This window comes from Equus caballus, chromosome 27 (genome assembly GCF_041296265.1).
Source record: "Equus caballus isolate H_3958 breed thoroughbred chromosome 27, TB-T2T, whole genome shotgun sequence".
NCBI classification, from domain to species: Eukaryota; Metazoa; Chordata; class Mammalia; order Perissodactyla; family Equidae; genus Equus; species Equus caballus.
Genome location: NC_091710.1, coordinates 15,361,217 through 15,379,249, shown reverse-complemented (window position 1 = coordinate 15,379,249; position 18,033 = coordinate 15,361,217). Strand labels below are relative to the sequence as shown.

At 42.6% G+C, this 18,033-nt stretch overlaps 1 pseudogene; it reads right to left on the bottom strand.

Annotated features, from left to right (window-relative positions):
* Positions 1-16,463, bottom strand: part of LOC138921001 (cGMP-specific 3',5'-cyclic phosphodiesterase-like) — a 38,194-nt pseudogene extending 21,731 nt beyond the window's left edge.
* Between the last annotated feature and the right edge of the window lie 1,570 nt (positions 16,464-18,033).

Here is an 18,033-nt window from a genome sequence, read left to right as displayed (position 1 = left end):
TTTTTTAATCAAACCACATACGTAACAGCTCCATGTGGATATCTAAGCAGACAGGTGAAAACGGGGGAAACAATTCCTAATGCCCCTCCCAACATCATCTCGCTCCCACCTCACTCCCAGCCAGTCTCCCTCACAGTAAGAAATAGCACCATCACCTCCCAGTCACTCAAACCAGACACCTAGGAATTACTCTCAATCTCCGTTTCCTTCCATTCTCACGTCCAATCCAAGTTGCATCTACTTGACTCACAAAACCTTCTATCCCAACCTGTTCATTTCTATCTCCTGTCCTACCGCTCTGGTCCAAGCCCCACCATATCCTACCTGGACTATGGCCACAGCCCCAACTGCTCTCTCTCATATCATACATGCCCCTTTCAATCCATTCTCCAGACAGCAGCCAGAGTAATCTTTTAACAGAGTAAACCTTAAGAGCTTAACTACCCAACTTGGCTCCTCCATGAACTGAGAATAAAACCCAAACTCTTTGAAACCCCCACCGCGGCTGCTCTAGCCCATGCTGGCCTCCTTGGTGCTCCTCAAGCACACTAGCTCCAACTGCCCCCAGTCTGGAATGCTCTCCCCTCCCCTGCGCCGGCTGATCACAGCCTCCTCATCTCATTATTAGATACTTTTCTTGTTTATCCATCTGCTGGTTTGCCTGTCTTTCCTGACCAGATGTAAATTTCATCAGAGCTACTTGTCTCCCTTGTTCACTACTGCATTCCCTGTCACATAGAAAATGCCTGTTACACAGTATGTCCTCAGTAAATATTTCTTGAGTGAAGTGAGTGAATAAATAAATGAAGCCTCCTAAATTAACTGCATCAAAAGGGACAACTGTCTTTTGAATATCTGAATGCTAGTATATTCGTTACAGAAAATCAACATTGTGTTTTAGCTATTAACCATCTCTCTGACGTTAAGCACGTAACTGATCATGGCTAATTTATCCTCATATACGCTGCAGTGCCGACTACATGTCTCAGAGCCAGTGTTCAAAAATTCTTCATGGGGCTGGTCCCGTGGCTGAGTGGTTAAGTTCATGCGCTCCGCTGCTGCGGCCCAGGGTTCAGATCCTGGTGGCAGGCATGGCACTGCTCCTTAGGTCACGTTGAGGCGGTGTCCCACATGCCACAACTAGAAGGACCCACAACTAAGATATACAACTATGTACTATGTACTGGGGGGGAGGGTTGGGGAGATAAAGCAGGAAAAAAAAAGATTGGCAACAGCTGTTAGCCCAGGTGCCAATCTTTTAAAAAAATTCTTCACGTGTTGTCTATTACTATAGTTAATTGTCTCACAAGTGATTTACCTCTAGATATTTTCTTGGAGACATGAACTCAGTATTAAATGACACAGGTAAATGGATCTAGTATATTCAGTCATTCAATCAACAATTCTTATTAACTACCAGTCCTGGAGGGAAGGAGTTTCTCATGACCACATTGTTGATTATCTGAGCCCCTGCGGTTATATGCTTGAATGTGAAAACACATGTTATCAAAACCATCACTTATGAATCAACCACAGATCAAATTAAATCGTCCCTCACACCTCCCTCGTCAGGCCTCCCAGAAGTGTTGCAGTGCATGACCTACGTGGCTGGATGAAGTGGGCCCCTCCTCTTAAGACTAACTTCTATCCTCTTCCAATGAGTTTTTAATACTTCAGTCTCTATACAAGTACAAATCACCTGCAAACTGAAATTGAAATTCCTATACAAGATACAGAATTTCCAGAAGTAGACAAAAGTGATGCTGGAGAAGCATTCTAATATTACACAGAGCCACTGACGAACAAGAGCTATGCCCAATTAAAGACCAGCTAACAACTGAAGAAAGAATCAACCAGGATAATGAGATAACAGATACTTGAAAAGAGAATTCTGTTCAAATAATTACATTCTAGACTAAGAAAGGCCCTTGGAAAAACTGATGAAGTTTTCAAATATTAATTCAAAAAAACTATTTTTTGGGGGAAAAAAATCTCTTTATGATCCTGCTGCAAAAGTCAAACATGAGGTACACATGTATTTATATGATAAACATGTGCCATGGTTTATGGTATAGTTTTGTCAGAAAATCAATTGTTTATTGTAAAAATTAGCAAGGAGTTTTCATTATAATCTCAATTTTATGAAATCTAAAATAAGATAAATTTACTTTCATAATCTACGGTTCCATTTTTCAAGATAAAGTTCCAATTAAAACATTTTCACTGCTATTTTAATTGAATTCACTTTTAAGCGTCCTTTTTGTCTAGAATGAATTATTCTCATGAGGTAAAGATCGCTGAGCAGGGCTGGGCACCAGGGAAATGGTAATGAGCAACCTCAGATAAATTATTAACTGACCTCTCCTCCCCAAACTGAAGTTTATTTTGTGTTCAGAGGTTAATTTATATATATATTGGATCTTGCTGTCATATCAAATTAAATGTAAATGCACACAAATGAATAAAGATGGAAAAGGTGACTGTAAACATGTCAAATATAAGGGTAAAAAGTACCAGATGGGACTCAAGAAAGCTGCGTGGTGATTCTGACCGGGCAAATCACTCCTATGACCTTGCATACGATCTCTGTTTTCCCTTCTTGCTCTTCCTTGATTGTATGGGACGTTGAAAACTATTTACATCAGTGATACTGAGGGTAAAAAAGCACCTTTTATTTAAACCTAGTGAGGCAGGCATTAACAATCCTGCTTTGTCAATGATGAAGCTAAATTAAATGGTTGAACCAAACATACTCTGCTATTTGGTAGCAAAACCAGGTCTCCTGTTCCAAGTCTTACAACCTGGAAGAATACAAAAGTTCGGGAACCTCAGTGCTTGTCATGAAGAAGGCCTCCATAACCTCCCGCTGCATCAGAAAGGGTCAAAGTCAAATTCAGGCACACGAGGCCAGGGAGAGTAAGATCACTTCCAATAACAGTCTCTAACTTCTTTCCATCCAGATCACAAAAGGATGGCACACTCAACCACGGAGGTAAGAACTCTGCCTCAGAGGACTCAAGAGAACAAAGATTCTTAAGGTTAGTGTCCTTAAAAAAACCTGCCTGAATCCCACGTCTGTATTTCTCTGAAAACAGGTCACATTTAAGAAATCTAAGACAAGGCACTAAACAGAATGTATTATAAATGTGTTCGAGACAAGAGTCATTCTTAGGGTTGCTTGATTTAGCAAGTAAAAATACAGGACGTTCAGTTAAAATTGAGTTTCATATAAACAATGAATAATTTTTTAGTATAAGTAGTATCTGAAATTCACATTTAACTGGGTGTCCTGTACTTTAGCCGGCCACTCTAGTCATTCTATCTTCTGTTTTTCCCAACTGGAATTGTTGGCAGAAAGACCACAAAGAAAAGGTAAGGTCTATGCAGCATACTAATGAGTTCCAGGCTATCAAATCTCTAATACTAATTTTATCATCAAAAGAGCACAAAGGATCCTGTATACAACACTGTGCTCCTGTGTATGGATAAAGGAACCTTTTGAAAGCTCCTGGATTAATAATTTGTGGCATAAAATTCCTCCTTAAATCAAGCTTTCTCCTGTTACTCTCAAAACCATACTATATAATATATTTAATTGAGAAAAAACAAACTGCAGTCGACATATAAAAGACAGATTGACTAACTGCTAAAAATTTGGGGGACGACAAAGCATTAAGAAGCTGTGTTTTTTACCCATGAATCCTAAATTCTAATCTAGTCAGCATTTGCTACTAACAGGATGTGTAACCAGTGGCAGACTTCTCTTTCTGCATTTCAATTTCATCCTCTATAAACAGGGCAAATACCACCTATTCTGACTTCTTTTCGAAGTGCAAGGTGCTGACTTCAGCAGGGTATGAAGTCAAGAATACCAAACTGGCGGTCAGCAGATAATTCCAGTTCCAGCTACAAGACGACACATATGTGAGGGTGAACTAGTTACAATTTCTCTGGAGTTCAGGTTCTCCAGGTGTAAAAATGGGCAGCTGTATTAACAGGCCATGAAGACCCGACAACGGCTTACAGTATCAAAGGCCAGGCGGGCATCATTAGGTCAATCAACTTCCTTAGCCTCTTTTTGTCCCTCGGCTTCCTCATTTTTACATAGCCTTACTCCTTCACTCACCGCACAGGGCTGACATACGAGTCAGATAGGAAACGCGTGTGGAAGCATTTCAAAATCTCTCCCACGTATTTAACGTTTTGCTGTCTCACATGCTTTAGTACTCATCCCAATGGAGATGTAGGGCTGGGGTAAGGAGCAACGGCTGTTTATTTCCTCATAAAATTCTGCCAAGAGAACCAGGGAAAAGACAAGGGAAAAAAGGTGGTGTTCCTGGGTACAGGCCCACAGGCTGAGGGGGCTTCATGGGGCCTGGAAACAGGCTGACTACATGCACCCTGAGGACTCGAAGTCCTTGGCCAAAGCAGATACTTCAGAATGCCATTCTTTATAGACTCTCCCTAAGTTTTACCCCAAAAAAGAAGAGTTACATCCTAACTCTACATAAGTTACACCCTAGCCATCCGAGCAAAAAGAACGAAGGGGACATCTGTTCCACAAAGGTATTTCACCCTTTGCTACCAGCACTAGTTAACTCAGAGACTTGACTTCCATGTGCAAGCCTGTCCTTGCTCACTGCCCTGCAAACCTGGGAGCACTCACGAGCAGAGCGGTCGTCTTGAAGTCTTTGAGTTGATTTAACGTTTACAAGGCTCTTAATGAAAGACAACAGGCCCTAGACACTGGAAACAAAGCCATGCCCAAGGGAGAGGCGATGAAAACTGACGCCAAGGCTTTATAATCAATGACGAGATCCTCATGCTTAACATCCCATCCAAACCATTCCCTGTCCCCTCACCGCATGTTTCATTATCCTCCAGTCATTTATTTCCGTCCTCATCTTATTACACACAAAAGTTCTTACCTCATAAATGAGTTGTATTAAGTGGGTAAATTAGATTTAGTTTTGTTTTAGACTTTTTTCAATATGTCTTAAAATAACTGGAGAAATCTCAGAGGGGACCAAAAATCAATGTTGGGAGTTATTCTGCTCAGGTAACACAAATGCAAATCCTATCTGTGGCTTCAAACCTGTATTCTGCATACCACAGATGCTGCGCAGGATCGCTGAACGACCCTTTCCCACACTGAGCAAGTCAAGAACCCAAAACACTGATAGGAATTAGACAGTAGGAAATAAAACCAATGGAAGCTGCCAAAAACTTGCTATAAGTTTTCAAAAATGTAACTTGAATTTTAAATCTCAAATCTCTTTTGAACAATGAATGCAATCAATCCCCGTTTATTGTCCTAATATTCTATTTCAGAGAAGACTTTTGCAGCTCAAACTGCTCCTCCAATGACAATTTGATATAAAAATCAGTGTCATGAAGAATAACGCTCAACACATTTTGATTTCATGAGGCTTCTTTACAGCACTAACAGCACTGCGCCCTTCAAGACGGTGTTACAACGTGGGTGGAGCGCCCTGCAAAACTAAATTGAGTTCACACACTCACAAGGCCAGGCAGCCGGGGTCTAGCAGTGGCTGCAGGCAAAAGCTGAACTTGACATTTCCAGGGCCGGACATTTTGCTATGTCTTTACTAACACACAGAGGGATGAATACATTCATTCTTGAATGATAAAAAACATCAAAGGAATTCTAGGGGGGTAGGAAGCTTAGAAGGTGAACTGTCCTTTTTTTACAATGGTTGTAAAACAAGGCTTATTTCATCAAAATTACACACATGGCAGAGAGAAAGCGCTATATATTCCATTCTACACTTCCTATGTGCTCACATGTTTTAGGTAGATGAAAAGTGTATCATAGACTCAATTAAGTTATTGATTAAATTTCATGGTGTCAAGCGAATAATACCTTTTTTAGGGATATTTAAATAAGTTTTGTATATTGGGTACACTTGATCTCATACTTTCTAAAAATTTTATAGATCAGTAACATTCAGTTAAAAAATGAAAATATGGCACATCCTGTTAAGAATCAAAACTTTCCCCCTTTCCCAATTTCTCATTTTCACTCAAGATTATTATAAACCTATCACAGGAAAGAAAACTATAATTTATTTTGTGTTCTGGAAATTTACCACTAATCTAGACAAGTCACAGCTTCCTCCAAATGCCTACTATCTAGAAGTATTAAATAGGATATGCAAAACTTATCAACAGGAAGGAGGGACCCAAGCTCTTGCATGGCATTTCAAATATGATTAGCAAAAGGGACACACACACACACACACACTATTGCCTGTGTCCATAAGGGCTCCATGCAGCAATAACTTTACTTTCTACTAAACCTGAACTGCTTACTCATCTTACAAAAGAAATCTTCAAAAAGACAGAAATGTCTAAAAATTCATATTCAATATTCCAGATGTCTTGAAAGGGAAAAATAATTAAAATACGCTGCCTAGGTTTTATAGAATATTTCTTGGCATCTAGAAAAGTAAGGAAAAAGAAAAAATTATAACGTAAAGTAAAATTGTGATATAAACACAATAACTCTCATGAGTTAAAAATCTAATTAGGGACCACCCCATGGCCAAGTGGTTAAGTTCACGCACTCCGCTTCGGCGGCCCAGGGTTTCAAGGGTTCGGATCCTGGACATGGACATGGCACCGCTCATCAAGCCATGCTGAGGCGGCATCCCACATGGCACAACCAGAGGCACTCACAACTAGAATATACAACTAGGTACTGGGGGGCTTTGGTGGGGAGAAGAAAAAAAAAAAGAAGATTGGCAACAAATGTTAGCTCAGGTGCCAATCTTAAAAAAAAAAAATTGTAAAAAAAAAAGTAATTAGATTTTAGATGAAACCTACTTGTAGAGCAACTAGTTTAATGTATTTTGTACTCTTGCTTAAAATAATGTATCAAAGGATAAAAATTACTTTGAAAATATACTGTACTTAGGGTATTTCATGTTCTAATACTAAAAATATAATTGTAATGGCCTAGTACCTAAACTGTCAGCCACTGTATTTTAAAAAGTCATTTGAGAGTTCCCACTTTTTATACTCTCAAATTATATATGGAAACTAAACCCACTTGGGCAAGGTCTCTAGGCACATCATTTAGTAAGATGCTTGCACAGTAAGAGGCCCTAGGAGAAACTTCCACCTCTTCCTGAGTGAGAGTCACATGACATTAACTCTAGGAGCCTTGCTTTGCTTCCAGGAATGTGGACAGTGAATTCTAGCAGAGCATGGCGCTTAAGGGTCCCAGGTGGCAAAGACTTAGCCTTCAATCCCAGAACTACTACTAAGAGTGAGACCTTAGATACATTAATTACTCTCTCTCTAAAATGGAGATAATGGCAATAACCCTCATAGGGTTCTTAAGAAAAAGGAAATGATGCCCATAAAATGATAGCATGGAGTCTGGGACACAATGTTTTTAAAGATTTTATTTTTCCTTTTTCTCCCCAAACACCCCCGGTACATAGTTGTATATTTTTAGTTGTGGGTCCTTCTAGTTGTGGCATGTGGGATGCCACCTCAGCACGGCTTGAGGAGTGGTGCCATGTCCGTGCCCAGCATCCGAACCAACAAAACCCTGGGCCACTGAAGCAGAGTGCACAAACTTAACCACTCGGCCACCGGGCCAGCCCCCGGGACACAATGTTTAACACATGATAGCTACTGTTTTTAAGTTAACCAATTAAATTGAGTATACTTTCAAAAGTGATTTATTTTAATTTTTTTTGCTTGAGGAAGATTAGCCCTGATCTAACATCCATGCCAGTCTTCCTCTATTTTATATGTGGGATGCCGCCACAGCATGGCTGATGAGTGGTGTAAGTCCACGCCCAGGATCCCAACACAGGAACCCGGGCCGCTGAAGCAGAGTGCATCAAACTTAACCACTAAACCATGTGGCCAGCCTCAAAAGTGATTTTTTTTTGTAAAAATAAAAATAATTTATTCGATGGGCTTCTATAGAATAACTAGATGTTAGCCATTTGTTGCTCCTAGTTTAAAAGCACTAATTTCTCTACAGAAACACTCATAAGAAAAAGTTGTTTTAACGTTAGCATTTTCTCAAATTAGTACTGAAAAAACATAGAGTCCCTAGACCAATGACTACACTTACGTATGACATGATGTTCTGAGTAACACAGAAAGATTAAGAGCTGAACATTTAGTTGAGAAAAATAATTGCAAGAACGTAACTTGTTTTTCCATTACTACTTAGAAATTAATTTTTTTAAAAAAATAAGTTATAGATTTGGGGGATGATTTTTTTCCAAAATATCAAAGATAAAATAAAACCCTTTGACTGAGAAAATATACAACTAATTACGACGATGAAAACCATAGCAGTATTTCATAATAACTGTCAGTCTAAGTTGGAGAATGTTTTTAACACATGAGAAAACAATGCTTTAACACTCTGCGACAGCAGATTTGGGGATTAAAGTTGATCTGTTTTAGCTCCTACCCAAGGGGGCTCACTTGGGGAAATTCTGTAAGCAGGCTGATGCATGGGCCTCAAGGATGGCCATATAGCAGGTCCCTTGAGCAGTAACATTTGGGGAGACTTGTGGGGTGCCTTGAACAAAACAAGAGCAAAAAGTTGCACGCCCTCAATGATCCACAAAACACGAGTTCTCGTGTTTTTAAATCTACTATTAAAACATCATCCCTTTTTCTTTCTCTCCAGTGCTTTCTTCATCAGTCATGTGAATTAATCACTACAGCCAGAATTACAAAGAGTGTACTAATTTCCTGTCTGGAAAGGGATAGTTGATAACTCATATGGAAATCTACTAAAATTATCTGTAGGAAAAACATAAAAATAACTCACATTATAATGTTAGAAATTTTTCTGCTCTTGGATCCTAATTCTATACAGTTTTAGTTACATAGTTGGCATAATTTGAACTGGATCCACAACAGGTATTTGGAAAATACTTAAAGGAGGAAACTATTCAATCTGAGAAGTCGACACTCTGCTCTCCTGGTGAGAATCCAGAATGCTTAGAGCTGGATGAGATTTTTAAGCTCACTGATTAATCTGTCTGCCTTGATTCTCATTCCCTCTCACCTCCCATTTTAAAGTGGAGGTTTATTAACTTGCGGCAGTCACAAAGCTGGGGACAAACTCGGGAAGTCTGGTCTCCCATTCCAGTCACCTTTCCAGGACCTTACACAATCCACAAAGGTTCTGTTCAAACCATCAATAAAAATTCATCTAAAGAATGAGAAGGACACTTAAAGTCTATAAAACCCCTGTTCTGTTCTTCTAATTCCCATTTGCCAGAATAAGGGAATGACCATCACAGTTGGTGATTATATTTAAGGCATTGATGATTCTCAAGGTAAAATAGTAAACAACTGAAAATCACTCTAAAAAAGGTAAGGAAATAGGCGTTATTTCCTTTAAATTTCTCAAGAACTCTATGAAGTGAATGCTCTTATTTCCATTCAACAGAGAAAGCAAATAAAGTACCTAAGGGCATACTCTCAGAAAGAGGTAGTTCTGGGGGTGAAGTCTGAGTCTGTCCTACGTGGGGCCCTGGCCCACCATAAACAGGAATAAATCTTAAAGGGTTCTGTACAGTGGCTCCCAACTCAGTCATGGTGCCAGCCCTTAGGGCGCATTGTGACCGTGACATCACAATGATGGGGGTGCTCCTGGCATTTAGTGTCTGGGGCCCAGAGACGTTAAACAGCTGCAATGCGCTGAACAGTCTCTCACAACAAAAAAAAGTGTCTTATTAGTTAGAAAGCTTTTGGTCCACCAAGATGACAATAGCATGCCCTTTGGGAAGCATCGGTTTAGATGAATAAAAGATTAACATACTATAACAGTATTAAATGAAACAGGAGATTTGGGGCACCTCCAAGTGATATCCTCATATGGTTTTACATTCAAATTTGACCGAGAGTTGGAAGAGACCCGTTTTATAATTCTCCGCGCATTCATAATCACGTGTATGAAAAATGTTCCTTTAAGGAAAACCTACTTACATCTGAATGGAAAAACATCGTAACTGAAACCTATGCTGTGAATGTGTAAATTGACTTGCTTTGCAGCTTAGATATGGGAGAGACTGGTCTATTGGCGTTTCTCAATCTGAGGTCTGAGAAGTCCTGAGAATCAAAAACAAGTATGTTTTGAAGATCTGTACTTTTTCTGTGAAAATGTTTTTAATTTTGTGTTTTCACACTGATGACAAGTAAAACCAAAAAAAGGCAAAAGAAGTATACTTTAAATTAGTGGGATGACCACCTTATTACCAAGTACTGTCCTACAATTTTAGCAGTCAGGTTTATATTTGTGTTTACAATCACAGTGCAGCCGAGTGGTTGTAGGATAAAGAGAAAATAAAAGATGTAAATATAATATGCAAATATGCTTTCAAACCAAGTAAAACCCAAACACTGGTATGCTGTGCCATAGGAATAAAGTTTCATGACTGTTCACACAGAGACCCAGCGGGAGCAGTGAAGGATGCCTCCTAAGGCAGCCACAGCAAAGGTGAGCTGACCTCACCAGACCCTCCATCCGGCAGTCAGGGCCACGTTCGTTCACTTTGCAAGGGTGAGTTAACGAATGCTGTCAATTTGCATTTGGCTGGAGTTTTATCATTTTATTCATAATTAAATTATAAATTTATTTTGGTATTACAGTTGCATAAACGCTGTAACTGTGATTAAATTATATCTACTCTTAAGAATTCCATATTTAACTAATATTAAAATAAAAGGACGTCCACATCCAAAAGATGGATGGATGGATGGATGGATGGACTGAAGGAAAGACAGATAGACTAGCTAGATATACAGACAGACAGATAGAATTTGACAAGATTATTTGATCAGCTGAATTTCAGAGCCAAACCAATCCCCAGGTATCTGGAACTTCTGGGTGTGCCCTCATCACTTTCTTTTGGGAATTCCCTCTCCCCCAATGACATATCCAACTATGGGTTACCTGCCCCAACAAAGTAATCAGATAGCCCTATTCTTCTGGACACCGTGATTGGTACAGAGAAGGCATGGAACCCAAACATGGCCAGAGTAATTTTGAGAGGACTGATATAGATGAGAAGGTACTTCTCTAGAATCAGAAGTTTAAGACCCACATAAATCTGCCACGAAAAACCTTTTCTAGCACAGGAAGAAAGTATGCAGGAGAATAAACACAGCATAGGGGCAAAAAAGATGGATGGATGGATGGATGGATGGATGGATGGATGGATGGATACATGGACTGAAAGAAGGAAAGATAGATTAGCTAGATACACAGACAGACAGAATTTGACAAGATTATTTGATCAGCTGAAATTCAGAGCCAAACCAATCCCCAGGCACTTCAATTATGTGAGTCAATTTCATATGAGTTTAAGTTGGGTTTCTGTCACTTGTGACCAAAAGCTTTCTAACTAATATCCTGGAGCTCAAGAAGAAGATGTGTCTTTAACAGGGGAACATTACTTAAGTTTGAGAAACACTGGATTACATGATCCTCTCTAACTTGAAAGTTCAAAGATCCTGTATGTGTGTTTTAATTATTTCGCCAGCTTAAAAGATCAGGATCTTTTCTCTTCTTATGACCTCAGGATAGACATTCAACAGAGAGGAAATGATGATTCTTATTTTTTGTAGTTATCACTAGAAGTATAATATCAGGCGAGGATCTTTTCTCCCCCAAGTTTAAATACAATAAAATTATTCAGAGAAGATAATTTGCAAAAAGTTAATCTTACTTTACAAGTCAGAATCAAGGGAAAAATCTCAAAAAATCCAGACGCTAACAATGGCACAAGAACACTGTAAAAGCATGTTTCCTGTGAACTACAAACCAGAAGACCGAGGGAAAGATACATAGATCTCTTTAAAGGCTTTTGAAAAGCTTTTTAGAATGATTATCAAAATGATTCTGATGAACTTAACTCTGAGGTCGCTTTACCTGTCTTAAACATTTGGTTGGTAATAAGTATAAACTCATACCAATTAGAGAAAATGAATAAAGCACTTACATTGTGAAATATATATATAATTCAAAATAAAATGAGACTACTGAGTCAGTAAATAAGATTACAGAGTTAAATATCAAACAGATGACTCATGTGGAAAGACTTTCTTCGATTTTTTACTCCTAGGTATGTAGCTCACGGGCACTCTTCACTGAGAACCTGACATAACAGATATTGCCAAGGCCACGTCAATCCGCCGTAACACTGACCCACTGAGTGTCCATCTGTCCAGTTAAACTAATTTCACAGGAAGTCCTGCAAGTCAGCAGCTAGTCTGCATCCTACACTCAGAAATCAGTCATCGTTCAACCCTCCACTATCAACCAACTCAGGGATTTATTTAATCGCCCTGCAGTCTTTACGAAAGGCTTTTATCCCAGGAAGAGGTTTTTATCCTTCAATCAGCTCTGAGAACAGAGAACAAATCTAACTCGATACAACATAATAAATTTATACGGTTTAATAAATTATTAGTTGAAAAATGTTTGGGGGATAAACTAATAAATACTGAGCAGTTCCGATTAGCCTTTTCAATTATGAAAGAAATCTTTCCCAAGAATTATTAAAAGGCACTGGGAAGTTCAAACAAAGTTCTAAGTGAATTTGTGTTTTCAAATCCAGAGGAAGGGGAGCATCTCAGTAAGGCATGTTCTCTGTCATCAGATGAAAGGTGAAGACGAAGACTTTATCCATACAACTTGAAAGCAGTTTCAAATATTTTAAAAGAAAATGATATCAGAGACCAGAGTCAAATCATCTACTTAGGTGGAATTACTTAAAAAGGAAATTTTGTTACACGACATAATCAAAATGCTAAAAAGTGCTCATCTTGAGGTGCTGAAGACATGACCTTGTGAAAATACAGGCAGTTTCTAGAGACCTTCTGATCACAAACTGAAAAAAAAAAGCTACTGAATAGTACTACAGGCCTATTTAGATGATGTCATACTAAGCACACAGATATCTCCATCTATGACTAATGGCGACTGCATTAATTCTACCACATTTTAGGAATCATGATCTTGTATTTCAAGATCTGAATGGATCTGCATTTGAAACCTGGAGAACACTAGAGCTAGAAGGGCAATGAGAAATATCCTTTCAGGGGCTCCTACGGATTCTTCCAGAAAGGAAGAATTCAATCCACATGAGGACTTTTAGGTCACTAACGGCTGCTTAGAGCTGGCTGTATGGACCCCTGGTTATACACAATAAAAGCAAAAAAGGCCGTAATTGCACCATCAGAAAAATATTATAAATAACATTGAAGTCAGATTGAGTCCATGCCCACAGAGTTTTATCTTTAATACTAGTGACTGCTTAACAAACCATTTGTCTGAAAATTGTGAAAAGTTTCTATCCCTATGTAGTTATAGAAAGAGTCACTTTTAAGAGCACATAGCAATGTTTATTTTATATCCATCATCTGATTTTAATAAAAATATCTTGCAAACAAAGATGTTTCAGCTGTTAGAGATGAGAAAAAAATTACCAAAAAGAAAGGATCACAAACACAGGACCTGGAAGGTCAACTAATTCAGCACAGCCCTGCAGGGTCGAATGAAAAGTCTACAACAGAAAACTACACGGGGTGTGAAGGTTCTGGGCTCTGATCCAAACAGTCATAAAAACTTGTCCTCACTTAATATTTCCTATTTCCAGTATATACCAAATATTCTCAAGCTTTTGCCTAGTACAAAACAAAGCAATAAAAAGTCAATTATATTACCCCTACCACACTAAATGACCTAAAATATCACCCACTACCACAGAGCTGATTAGTAACTAATGAAAGGTAACATTATTTTAATATGCTGTCAAGAATAACAACAGCTGTTAAGCGGCGTTAGCAGGGGAAGGCTGTGTTGTGAATGCATGAGCCTTAAGAGCCCTTAATTAAGACAGGATCTCTGGCCTGGAGGACTGCAAAGTTGTCTATAATAGTGAGGGTGGAAGTTTTCCACATATTGCGGTTACTAGTTTCAAATGCATTTTTATGCCAGTAGATTATGACTTGTTCAACTGACTCTCTCAAATTCATATAAACAGGCTGTGATTACTAAAAAGCGTGTATTCTAGGCTCCAAGCTACAGATTTTAATGGGGTGCTTAGCTCCAGAGCTGAAGATAGTTACAAGAAACAGTGTAACAGAGCAGCACAACTGCATTCAAGGTCAACCAGAATTCACAGGTGTTTAAATGAGAATTTAGGAATGCCAGGAACTCCATTCTGTTCAATGACTGCTACTGAGTTCAGCTCATTCATGTCCGGGGACAGGATAGAGAAGCGTGCATGCATGAATGTCAAAGGACAACAATTAAATCAAATAACTAGAAATAGTTCCATCAACACGCCTGTTTACAGGCACAGATGGCCAATCTAAGTGAATCCAAATGTATTTCAAATCCTAAAACATGCCAAATGCCTGTACAGAACTATCCTGTTTCATGGGTTCCTGAATCGCATACGGTATTCATTTACACTTACAAAGTGTAATAAAAGGGAAAAAAGCAAAGCAATGTGAGCTTCTAGTTAAAAAATAAAATCTTAGCTGTAAAGTTAAAATGTCTGCGATAAGTTTGTACCAAAACCATGTGAATCTTACTGGATTTAGCTGTTTGGCATTTTTATAATCAACTAACGTCCAAACTCTCAGTCTCAAGTCTCCAGTTAATGCCACCAAATTTCAGCCCAAACTGGAATATTGTTTTGTGAAGAACCTCTGGGTGCACACAAGCTCTCAGATTATATTCTTTACACTGACAACTTTCAGCACTTTGCAACTCCTAAAATGAGGGCCTGTACTACTCAAATATTGGACACTTTCGCTTTCCAACTTATACGCAACATAAACTCTTCTCTTAAGACCATATGTACACACATATATATCATAGAAAGGGTTCAGCCTGTTGTCAACATCAACTATAATATAAAAACCTTAACTGAAAAACAGTATATAGTCTCAGACGATCTAAATTTTACACAGAGCAGTATAATTTTGAGAATTAGGGTTTTAATCCTATACTACTTGGGAGAAGTAATGCGAAAAGAAATGTAACAACTCTTTTCATTTATTTTCCAATAATATGTTACTTTCAATGTTTTGGCAGACTTTGAAAGTGAAGTGTATGACTAGTTAAAAACTACCACAAACAATCCCAAATTTATGCCATTGGGGGAGGGAGGTGAAGGACATTTATGCTGATTTATAAAACGACTTTTTTCTTTCAACTGTTAATAATCAGACTAAAGAACACCTCCAGCGAACAGCCACACACGCTGAAAAACTCAGCCCAGTTCTCTGCCCACTCCCCGTTCTGTGCGCTAGGATTCACGGGGGGGCAGAAGGTGGAAACGTAGGGGGAAAGGAAAGTGAGGACAGATGGCCTTGGGGTAGCAGGTGACATCTGAACACTGTCAACCGACAGCAATCAATAACTCCAGACCTGGATGGCCTTAGTGCCTCACCCCAAACTCACAGAAAAGTGCCCTTTGAGAAGAAACCACTTTCCTTTCCGGGTTTACTCTGGTCGCTCCAGATTTAGGATTTTGAAGGAAGAAAGAGAAAGAGGGAAAGAGGATTTAAAACGAAGGTGGAGTAATTAAACAAAACATAAGATTTGTCCCAAAGCCATCGCCTCTGTCCAAAAACCCCGAAAGTGATCAAATCGACAACTCGTTAGGAGAAAGGGTTAAAAAGAGCCACATCTAACACCCCAAAGTAATACATCCCCAAGAGACTAAAGGAAGACAAAAATGTCTTACAATCTATATTCAATGAAACATCGGCCCACCGGTGTGACTCGGCGCCACCACCCAGCACCCGGCCCCCCCCGCCGCACCCCAGGGGAAAGTGGGACAGGGGGGATGCTGAAGGAAGTACCTTGTTTTGTCTCCAAAGGGCAACATAGCAAACGTGGGAATTTCGAGGTGCAGATCCTGCGGCCCCGGCGGACCCTGGACTCCAGGAGGCGCCGGCGGTCCACGACGCGCCCAGGTGAGGCCCAGATTCGAAGCCGGGTCCCCTACCGTCCCCGCTGCCGCGCCGCCGCCCCGCGCTGCGCCGCCCCCTGGCGGGGAGCGCCCGGCAGAGCCGAGGCCGCGCGCCGGCGGGTGGGAGCCCAGCGCCCAGTCCCGGCCGGCTCCTCCACCATCACCGCCCCGTGCGCGCCTCGCGGGCGGCCGGGCCGGCCAGCGCGGGCTGCCCGATGGCCGCTGCCCAGAGCCGGCGGGGCGCGGTTCGGGACCCCTCTGCAAAGGCGTGGGTCCTCGAGTGGGCCCGAGTCCGCGCGCAGCAGCCTCGCCCGCGCCCCGGCTTCGCACCCACTCCTCGGGCTTCGGAGGACCCGCCCGCCGCGCGCTCTCCTCTCCACCCTCCTCGTCCCTCGGCTTCAGCCTCAGTTCCTCCCCAACTCTCAGGCAAGCGTTTCCCACGCGCGCCCCGACTGCCCGCTGCGCCGCCGCCTCCCAAAGGACAGGCTCCCTCCCCGCCCTCCGCCGCGGCCGCCCGGCGCTTGGCTCCTGACCAGGAGGAGCCGCCCTCATGGGGTCGGCTGGGGCCGCGCGAGACCCGCCAGCCCCCCGGGGTCCGCTGCCCGCCGCTCTCCCCCGCGCCCTTTGTGTGCGCGCCGCGATCCCCTCCGCGGAGCCCTTTTGGCGGCGCCGCCTTGGGCGCAAGAGCGAGTGAAAGGAGGCGCGCGGGACAATCGGGGGACTGGAAGGGGGCAAAAGGCACTCACTCTGGGAAGGTTCAGGCATGTTGCTGCCTTTGGACTTCCTCGTGGTCTCGCCCCTTCCCCGGCTTCCCCGCCCCGCCAGGGAGGGGGAGAAGCGGAGCCGCTGGGACCGAGTTGGAAATGGTGCTTGCGGAGCTGCAGGGAAGGGGCTCAAAAGCTGTTTTGGTTTAGCTAAGGATATTTAGGGGAACCAGGAGGCTAGAGAAGGGCTGGAGGAAGGCCCGGGAGCACGGCTGTATGAAAATAATCTTGCTCCCAGGGAATACCAGGGCGATCACGGTTGGGGGCGGGCGCGGGGGCGGAACGTACATTTTTGTATTTGAACTTTGTGAGCAAGTTGGATCGAATCCGACGCTTGGGTTTTTTGACTGTACTCGCCTTAAAGTCGAGGTCTCTACACCGTAACAGGACCAAGGACCTACTTCAAAAGCGAAGGGCCTGGGAACGGAGGGGGTTTAATGGTGAACGAAGGGGAAAATTCAAAAGAGGGGAGAGATCAGCCCCAGGTCACACTCCGCGCCCCGGTCGCGTCTTCCCTGGATGCTCTTCTTACCTGGTGGCTTTCCTAACAAAGTAAGAGGAGGTAAAGTCCCAGTGATCGTCCAGCCAGGCTTCCACTGTGTCCTGCTCCCGCTGCGGCGGCGGCGGCGCAGAGCCGAGGCCGGCCCGCTCCATGATGGGCGCAGCGCGTCTCTGCGGCTCGCGGGCGCTGCTCGGCCGCCCCAGCAGGGGTTCCTCCCTCGGAGGAGCAGGCTGCTGCCGCGAGACGCTCCCTCTTCGCCTTGCTCCAATCTGGCCGGCTTTCGGGGAAGCGGCTCCGGCACCGGGCCAGCCTTCTGCCGCGCCCCTCCTCTCCCAGTCCTCACGGCTCCCAGGTGTGCCGGGCGGGGCCCTGCGCCGCAGCCCCGCGCCCTCCTTGGGGTCCGGCCGAGCCTGGCTCTCACAGGCTCTCGAGTCCCAAGATTCCGAGGCAGCTGCGGCGGCGACTGGCAAGCTCTCCGGAAGCTAAGTGGTCACGGCTAGAAGGAGGCCACGCGGCCGCTGGGATGCGCTGTGTGCCATGCCGGCTCCCGGGGAGCGCGCAAAGGTGACTGTAGTGTGTTCTCGGAGTGGCCTACTCCAGGAAAGGGAAGGTCGCGATGTGGAGACCCATCCCGAGCCCAGAAAGCGGGAGCTCGGGGAAGTTTCGCCCGAACGTGAGAGGTGGTGCTACCTTGGGCGCTTTTCCTTGGGCCTGGGAGAACAATGACTGTCCCGTCTCGCTTTCCTCCAGCCTAGCGCTCCGGTCT